Source organism: Durio zibethinus, chromosome 15 (assembly GCF_047325235.1).
Source record: "Durio zibethinus cultivar Kanyao isolate XHJ-2024 chromosome 15, ASM4732523v1, whole genome shotgun sequence".
NCBI classification, from domain to species: domain Eukaryota; kingdom Viridiplantae; phylum Streptophyta; class Magnoliopsida; order Malvales; family Malvaceae; genus Durio; species Durio zibethinus.
Window position 1 is genome coordinate 23,987,294 of NC_143176.1, and position 7,798 is coordinate 23,995,091.

The following is a 7,798-nucleotide window of genomic DNA, read 5'->3' on the forward strand; positions in this document are numbered from 1 at the left end:
GATACAAGCATTGATCGAGAGATGTAGGGGGTCTGATGGGGTCAAATGGATAATAAGCACATGTCACCAGAGACAAGGCACTTCAAAAGCATTACCATCGATGGTCACAGTGCTATCGCTGTCGGGGACTTATTTTTGGGCCAACTATGATCGATGAGATCACAGAAGGCTATTTTTCACCCCTATCACCGAAGCTCGATGGGTGAGGGGCTGGAAGGGGAGACGATGCATGACACCCAGGTAAACATGCCCTCAGTCTAATGGCTTGGGCGTAACTTGTGTTCAAAGACTTGATGGTTTACAAGATTCTGCAATTAACACCAGGTATCACATTTTGTTACATTTTTCATCAATGCAAAAACTAAGATATCCATTGCTGATGTCGTTTTGGTTTTTTAGGACAAAAAGAGTCACGGTGTCACCTGCACACATATTATGAATAGGATGTTGATGGCACATGCTCTCTTTTTTTGTTTTAATTTCATGGTATGATTCATGCTAGAGGTTTGTTATTTAGCTACAAGTGATGATACTGATCATTTCACCTGCTAGGAGGCTAAACAAATCAATCGTCATGCATGCCCAAGGTCAAAAGGGGCTCAAGGCACAAAGGCATCCTCGCCTCCTTAGTGTTTTGTTAACACATTTGTGGTTGCTCATTGAGCAAGTTTATACAATGATCTTTCCACAGGTTCATCTAAAGAAACCTTGTTATGACTTCTCCTTCCTCTAAATGATAAGGTTCAGTAGACTTCTTATAACATCATGAGCAATGAACCATCCACATTGCCACGATCCAAACACTTCACGAAACCATTCAATTAGTAAGAGTGATGGGTGATGTGTACAAAGGGTAAGGACATAGTCAACGTGAGCTAGTGACTTACGCTTACTAGGAATTCCTTGTTCAAGACCAACAATTACAATGATCTATCCCCATCATGATGAAATTTTAAAGATTACCTCTTGTTGAATACATCAGTCTAGCGTTCATGCAGCCCAGAACATCTAAGGGCATCACAAACCTATTATTGCCTCAAACTTCCTTGGCCTAAGTGGCCATAGTCATTCTGAAAAGCTATCCATAAAGGATCACCTCTGTGTAGCTAGTTAGCAAGTTGAGGTCTTGTTCATTAATGGAATTAACAAGACAAATCACTCTACCAACTAAGAATGGCCATGCAACACCACCTATAAAATTAAGAAAGATCTTTCGATCTATCAATCCTTGCTATGTATGGACCTAGTAAGTTTCCTTGTGTTAAGTCAAATTAAGCTACAAGCTCCATTCTTGGCGGTGCCCTTCCATCAATTCCTTTAAGTTTCAACCTTGCGACCATGCTCCCTTCGAAACCCAAAGACTTTGATTTCTAATAAAGTGTCGACAGAGTCCTAAAAGTAACATCCATCGATCCATAGTCAGCATCATTTATGGTTGACACTAGGACGGTATTCGATCATCTTCAAGCTCTCAACTTTCATTCTTGATTAATGAAAACATCATTGGCAAATGCTTTCATAGCTGTTCATCTTTCATAAATCCAAAAATTTCATCTCTGACTATGAAATATGAATGCCCCTGACTGTCCCTATTAATCATTACTCTGATCTCAAAGGCCAACACAATAGGATTGAAATCCTATTATGTTACCCTATGCTAATGTATACAAGTGTGGGCTTACTTGAGCACTTTGATTTTTTCAAAGTAACAGCACCAAAGGAATGACCCAGTCAAATAAGGCCAAGATCACATTATTGATAATAGGGATGAGTAAATCGTTGCTCATCGTGAGGCAAGCTAGATGACCCAACCCTAGTTCCAACTATGAGCTTTTTAACTACAGCAACTTAAATATACACTATTGGAGCTAGAATTACCATAGCTGCTAGCACTAGACTTACCTTCTAATGAATCCTCACTAAAGGATTTAGATTATACTCATTCTAATTGCCAAACTCATAGAGCCTAGTATTGTTATTTATTGTCACTACCTTCCTATTTTCAAACACTTTACTAGAACATTCAATTGGTAGAAGCAACAAGCAATGTGTATAAAGGGTAGGGATATAGTCAATGTAAGGTGATGACTCATGCTCACTAGAAATTCCTCATTAGAGACCAACATTTAGAATGATCTATCCCCATCATAATTAAATTTCAAAGATTACCTAGCTTGTTGGCCAATGCTATGGACTCGTTGAATACATCAATTAGCCCACATGTGGCTTGGAACATCTAAGGGCATTGTAGACCTATTATTGCCTCAAACTTTCTTGGCCTAAGTGACCATAGTCCCTCTAAGAAGCTAGCCATGAAGAATCACCTCTATGTAGCTAGTTAGCAAGCTGTGATCTCATTTGTTAATAGAATTAACTAGACAAATTGCTCTACCAACTAAGAATGGCCATGCACCACCACCAATAGAGTCAAGAAAGAGCTCTTGGTCTATCAATCCTTAGTATGTCTAGACCTAGTAAGTTTCCTCATGTTGAGTAAAATTAAACTGTAGGCTCCACTCTTGGTGGTGTCCTTCCATTAATCCTTTTAAGTTTCAAACTCATAACCATACTCTCTCTAAAACCCAAAGAGTTTGATTCTCATAAGGTGCTAGCGTAGTTCTAAAAGTAATATCTGCCAATTCCTGGTCAACATCATTTATGGTCGAGATTAGGATAGTATCTGATCATTTTTGAGCCCCTAACTTTCATTCTTGATTGATGAAAACATCCTTGGTAAATGCTTTCATTGTTGTTCATCTTTCTTAAATTCAATAATTTCACCTCTAACTATGAAATATGAATGCCCTTGATTGTCTTTATTAATCATTACTTTAATCCTGAAGGTCAACACAATAGGATCAAAATCCTATGATGTTATCCATACTAATGTATACAAGTGTAGGCCTAGTTTGAGCACTCTAATTTCTTCAAAGTAATAGTGCCAGATGAATAACCTTACCAATTAAGGTTAGGAGTGCATCACCGATAGTAGGGACAAGTATATCAATGCTTACTGTGAGGCAGACCAAATAACCTAACCTTAGTTTTAACTACTAGCTTTTTAATTGCAACAACTTAAATAAATGCTATTGGAGATAGAATTACTGTGGCTACTAGCACTAGACTTACCCTCTAATTGATCATTATTAAGGGATTTAGATTGCACTCATTCTAGCTACCAAACTCATAAATCCTAATATTGTTATTTATTATCACTACCTTTCCATGTTAGGATTAGGTAATTTATGCACCTGCTACTTTTTTTGGATGTGGTAGCCATTTCTCAGGCTCTCTCTCTATTATTGAACCCTGATTCTTTATCACCTATCACCACCATAGTAGGCCACTATCCTACCATTGAAAGTTGATAGGGCAAAATTTTGAATGATGCATCATTGGCACAAAGGCCATGCGATTTATCAAGTTATCATGAATTATCAAAGCAATAGGCAAAGCTTGCTTCGACCTTTTATCTAATAAATGCATCCTTTTCAAAAGTTAAGGTTTGTTGCACATATTAGCTATAGAATTACTATAGTTATTCGAGTAATAGATACCATCAAACAAACTATAATTGATTTAATGAGCCATTCACAATTACACAATCTGAATTAGTTCATAGTTTCACATGCATGGCTTAATCTTTGAGACAAGCATATTACTACTTGCCAAATCAACTAGGTAGCATTCTTTCAAGATATTGGCACTGCATGGGCCTTAACACACCAATTTTGTAGTGGAAAGAGCCAACACAGAGCATAAGCATCATGCATGTCAAGCACGTAAAATGCATAGCATCGAATGAATAGGGGCCAAGAGCCTGTGCCCACAAAACATTCCATATCTAAGAGCACGATTGAACACCAGTGCACTAATATGGCCACGAAGGTTTAGGAGGCACGCTTAGGACATGGGGCATAATTAAGGTTTGACCCATAGCCCTTAAGGACACAAGATGGATGAAGGATTGAAAGACATCATGTTTCTATTGATTTAGGTATGTAGTATAAGATCCTAATTGTGTCCCCAAGGTATGATGACCACATGAGGGGAGATTGAAGAGGATAATAGGTCGATAGTTTTATGCATCGAGCATGAAGCCTACCTACATGCACAACCATAGCACCACTCATATGCCCATTACGTACAAGTGGTAGCATCTATGCACATCGATCCAAAACTTCTTCTAAAAAAATTTTTAAAAAATCTTGGACTATGAAAACTTCTAAAAATCATGAAAAATAAAAAGCAAGTCATCATGCCATGAAACTTCACAAGAAGGCTTAGGGGACCGTTATATGAATTTACAAGCCATAAAAATGGCATTGGCATGGCAAAAATGTAAAGATGCGCATGAACCCACCTATTGCTAGGTCATGCACAAGGTGCATAGCTCGAGACTAGGGTACCCATGCATGGTGCATAGCTCAACATGTGCAGTCAGTGCTCGAGGGAACTATCTATACCAAGGGCTAGCATGTGTCGATGGTATTCAAAACATGTGTTGATGGTGGTTGAAGCATGTGTCGAGACCAAGGGCCAACATGTCCTAATGACAGTCAAGGCATTTGCATGTGTCATGGTCCATATACTAGTCCAGGCGTAGAGGTTCTCTTTGAGTCAAAGAGTAGTTCCAGCTCTAGCGGAACAGGGTCTGACAACCAGGGAGACTAGGCCTGAAGGCATACTAGAGGTCCAAGTCACGAGCAACTACCTAGAATAGTGGTACAGGTAATTATCAAGACTCTAGTGGCTCAAGCCCAGTGTTTAGGTTTGATAGAATTGAGCCAAGCCTAGGTATGAGTGTTGGTGAGCATTATATGAATTTACAAGCCATAAAAATGGCATTGGCATGGTAGCAATATGAAGATGTGCTTGAACCCACCTACTACCCAGTCATGGTGCGCATGGTGCATGGCTTAGGCCTAGGATAACTACGTTTGGTGCACAACCTAGCATGTACTAATGGTGTTCGATGGAACTACCTGTATAAAGGGCCAACATATGTGGATGGTGGTTAAAGCATATGCCAAGACTAAGGGCCAACATCTCCTGATGGTATTTGAAGTATGTCCATGTACCATGGACAACAAGCTATCTAGGCCTAAGGGTCTTTTTAAGTTGAAGATTAGTTCTAGTTCTAGCAGGATAGAGTTGATAGCCAAAGGGACTAGGACTTAAGGCATACTAGAGGTCTAGGTCATAGGAAACTAGCCCAAAATAGTAGTATGGGTAGTGATCAAGACTTAAATAGCTCAAGCATAATGTTCAAGTTCAACAAAATTAAGCCAAGCCTAGATGCGGGTGCTAGTGAGCATTATATAAATTTACAAGCTATAAAAATGGTATTGGCATGGTAGAAATATAAAGATGTGTCGAACCCACCTATTGTCTGGTCTAGGTGCACACGGTGCACAATCCGAGCCCAAGATACCCATGCTTGGAATACAGCCCAGCATATGCTGATAGTGTTTGAGGAAACTACCCACATAAAAGGCTAGCATGTGCCAATGGTAGTCAAACCTTATGCGGAGACCAAGGCCAACATGTCTCGATGGTGGTTGAGGCTAATGCATGCATCATAGTCCATAAACTAATCCATGCCCAAAGGTTCTCTTTGAGTCAAGAAACAGTTCTAGGTCAAGTGGGAAAGGTTTGATTGCTAGGGGGACTAGGCCTTAAGGCCTAATGGAGGCCCAGGTCATAGGGAAATAGCCTAAAATCGTGGTATGAACAGTGATCAAGACTTCAGAGGCTCAAGCACGGTGTTCAGCTTTGGCATAATTGACTAGGCCCAAGTGCGGGCATTAGTAAGCATTTATGTGAATTTATAGGCTATAAAAATGGCATTGGCATGGCAAAAATATGATGTGCTTAAACCTACCTACTATACAATCGTGGTGTGCATTATGCACGGCTCAAGCCTAGGATACTCACGTGTGGTGTGCAGCATAGCATATATCAATGATGATTGATGGAACTACCTACACAAAGGGTAAACATGTGCTGATGGTGGTTGAAGCATGTGCTAAGACAACATGTCCTGATGGTTGTCAAGAATAGGCTTATGTCAGAGTCTGCAAGCTGGTCCAAGCCCTGGGGTTCTCTCTGAGTCAATGAATAGTTCTAGTTCTAGCAAGATAGGGCTTGAATGGCAAGGGGACAAGCTTTAAGGCCTACTTGGGGCCCAAGTTATGGGGAACTAGCTTAAAATAGTGGTATAAATAGTGATCAAGACTCCAAAGGCTTAGGTATGGTGTTCAGGTTTGGCAGAATTGAACCAGGCCTAGGTGCTGGCACCAGTGAGGCCTTATATGAATTTACAAGCCATAAAAATGGCATTGACATGATAGAAATATGAAGATGTGCCTAAACCCACCTATTACCAGTCATGGTGTGCACGGTACATGGCCCGAGCCCAAGATACTCATGCTTGGTGTATGACCTAGCATATGCCAATAGTGGTTGAAACATGTGCTGAGACCAAGGGCCAACATGTTTCAATGGCATTCGAGGCATATGCATGTTCCATGGTCGACAAATTGGTCTAAGCCTATAGGTTTTTTTTTTAGTCAAAGAGCTATTCTAGTTCAAGTGAGACACAGTTTGACAGCTTAGGGGACCATGCCTTGAGGCATACTAGAAGTCTAGGTCATGGGGAACTAGCCTAAAATAATGGTATAGGCAATGATCAAGACTCCAGCGGCTCAGGCACGATGTTTAGGTTTGGCGAAATTGAGCCAAACCTAGGTGCAGGCACTGGTGAGCATTATATGAATTTACAAGCCATAAAAATGGCATTGACAGAGTAGAAATATGAAGATGTGCCTGAACCTACCTACTGCCTGATCATGGTGCGCATAGTGCACAGTTCGAGCCTAGGATGCCTATGCTTGGTGCACATTCTAGCATGTGCCAATGGTGTTCAAAGGAGCTACCCACACAAAGGGCCAGCATGTGCTGATGGTGATCGAATCATGTGTGAAGACCATGGTTCAACATGTCCCAATAGTGGTTGAGGCATGTACATGTGTTACCCGTAAGCTAGTTTAAGCTTAAGGGTCCTCTCTAAGTCAATGAGTAGTATTAGTTATAGTAAGAAATGGTTTGATTGCCAGGTGGACTAGGCCTTGAGGCCTACTAGAGGCCGAAACCATAGGGAATTAGCCCAGAATAGTGGTATGAACAGTGATCAAAACTTAAGAGTCATAAACATGATGTTTAGGTTAGGCAAAATTGAGCCAAGCATAGGTGTAGGCCTTAGTGAGCACTTATGTGAATTTACAGAACATAAAAATGGCATTCGCATTACAAAAATATGAAGATAGGGCTAAACCCACCTATTGCCTGATCATGGTGCGCATTGTGCGTAGCCCAAGGCCAGGATACTCGTATATGGTGCATGGCTTAGCATGTGTTGATGGTGTTTGAGGAAACTACCCACATAAAGGGCTAGCATGTGCTGATGGTGGTTGAAGCATGTATAGAGACCAAGGGCTAACATATCTTGATGGTGATTGAGGCATGTGCTTGTGTCACAATTTGCAAGCTAGTCTAAGCCCATTGGTTCTCTCTGAGTTAAGGAACAGTTCCTATTCTAGCAAGAAAGGGTTTGATTGCCAGGTGGACTAGGCCTTAAGGCCTATTAGAGGCCCAGGTCATAAGGCACTAGCCTAAAACAATGGTATAGGCAGTGATCAAGACTTTAGAGGCTTAGGCACAATGTTCAAGTTTAGTGGAATTAAGCTAAGCCCAAGTATGGGTGCTAGTGAGCACTTAGATGAATTGACAAGCCATA

General features: G+C 40.7%; 3 pseudogenes; all 3 read right to left on the bottom strand.

Annotated features, from left to right (window-relative positions):
* Positions 1 to 230: 230 nt before the first annotated feature.
* Positions 231 to 384, bottom strand: LOC149514828 (5.8S ribosomal RNA; annotated as a pseudogene).
* Positions 385 to 682: 298 nt separating this feature from the next.
* Positions 683 to 1,347, bottom strand: LOC149514829 (18S ribosomal RNA; annotated as a pseudogene; the record flags this gene model as incomplete).
* A 703-nt stretch (positions 1,348 to 2,050) lies between these two features.
* LOC149514830 (18S ribosomal RNA) lies at positions 2,051 to 3,681 on the bottom strand (annotated as a pseudogene).
* Between the last annotated feature and the right edge of the window lie 4,117 nt (positions 3,682 to 7,798).